The following is a 2,119-nucleotide window of genomic DNA, read 5'->3' as shown; positions in this document are numbered from 1 at the left end:
GCTCTGATGATGGTACTGATGAAATCACTTAATGAATGTGACTTCTGACCCCAGTTTTCCCCTCGCGGTTGCAGTCGTGATCATGGTGTGTAGCTGCTGACCGACCGTCCGGAAACTCTCGCACCATGTGACCACGGCTTCATTCACAGAGAAAGTGCCTGACGCAGGAGCCCGCTGGCCTCACTCGCTATGTGATGTGGCGTTCAGACCGCGGCCCCTGGCGTTTCGCCAGAATCTGCAGGACAATGAGTTTCCTCTTCAGTCAGACCTCAGCTTCTCTGAAATACTGAAGTTCATAACGTCACGGCAGCAAACTGTCACTGAACCGTGACGGAGTGATGACAGCGACAACAGCAACAACACAAACAACACCACCACCATCACCAACACCACCACCACCACCATCACCAACACCACCACCATCACCAACACAAACAACACCATCACCAACACCAACACCAACAACACCAACACCAACACCACCACCTGACCCTGAGACTGAAGCAGCTGCATCATTCGTTTCACCTGTGGCTGCAGTTGTGTAACTCTTTAAGCGTCTTCAGACTCTCTGTCTGCGGGAAGTAAAGAGGCTTAAAAGGACAAATCCAAAGACTTGGGGACGTTTTCCTGAACAATAATCTCATAGAGGATCATATTCATATACATCGATATATGAATATGTATATACTATAGATCATATACATTGAAGCATAAATTAGTTTTCATTCATCTTTTTTCTGTTTGTTTGACTGTTCATCTGTATATTTGTAGCCTTTGTTTTAATGGATGTTCATATATGTTTTCTTCTCCCTCGTCTGTCTGTGAATCTGACACAATAAATACAACAGTTAATAAATAAAACGTGGCTCAGATGCTTCTCTGTGGCTCAGTGAGGCTTTTATGTGTTTCAGATAACAGATCATCACAATCACAGTTAATGGTCAAATGTGTGGATACGTACAGGCTGCGTCCGGGGGGGAGGGGGCTCCAGTTATTTATTATATATAGTTGCCAAAACATCAGCTGATCCAGGTTGCAATGATCAATCTGGTGTAATTCTATATTTGTATAATAGTTAACAAAACTCAAACCGACTGCCCCTCAACACGGCGGCAGATTAATCCACATTTGGTGCTGTGAGTGTTGATGGCAGCAGGACGGAGGAATCAGACGCATCACAACACGTATTAGTAGGAGACAGTCTGAGATAGTTGGAGTCTGAACATGAGATTTGGTGATAAGAATTAAAATATAAATTATAAAAAGACTAAATATACTTTTATATACCAGGTTGAAGACTTATATTGTAGTGTTATCAGTAACTGGCAAAAGAGCTGTGACTGAAGAACAATATGTCACACTTTGATGATGATGATGACGAAAATGTGTTTTTTCTGAAATTAAAATGGAAAGTTTTTAATGGAAAAATGAAAAGTCAAACAGTTGAAACACTCATCATTTAACATGTGTCATCACTTGTGGATATAAATTACAAAAATGTTGAAATTTGTATTTTAAAAATCAGTTTGACTTATTTTGGCATCAGGTTTATCGGACAGGAGACGAGTTTAAGAGGTTAACTCTCGTCAGTAAATATATCTGATCAGCTGAGACATAAATAATTAGTCATTAAAAAAATCCAAGTTTAATGGACTTTCCACAGCCAGTGATCAGGACTCTCTACACGTGGAGAAACGTAGTTCTGCTCATGTGAGTTACGTAATCTGTGTGTATGTGTACACAGCACGTTCTGCACTGAAGCGTCTCAGTGTGATGACATAATCTCTGTCAGCGTGTCATCACAACCGATTACACACCTTCAAGCAGCCGTCTGTTCTTGTGCATAAACACTCCTGATGGGAGGTGAATGATGCCCCCGACAGGAAGAAACAGAACAACGTTTTGATTTTACTGACGCTGAGCGGAACGGCAGAAAAGAGAAATCATCAGTCACATTATTGGACGATCAGATGCATCAGGAAGCAAAGTCAGACGACAGAAAATCAGATGAAAAAATGTTTTAAAAAAGCCAAACTGAACAGAGGAAAAGAATAATTTCCAAATATTCTTAAATACTCAGCTTTGAATCTAAATGTTTAAAGTGAGACTGAAACTTTCC

Source organism: Seriola lalandi, unplaced genomic scaffold (assembly GCF_002814215.2).
Source record: "Seriola lalandi dorsalis isolate HSWRI2012SDOR001 ecotype SW California unplaced genomic scaffold, Sedor1 jcf7180002054978, whole genome shotgun sequence".
In the NCBI taxonomy this organism is placed as follows: Eukaryota; Metazoa; Chordata; class Actinopteri; order Carangiformes; family Carangidae; genus Seriola; species Seriola lalandi.
The sequence above is the reverse complement of the archived record's forward strand: the minus strand, read 5'-3'. Positions refer to the sequence as shown.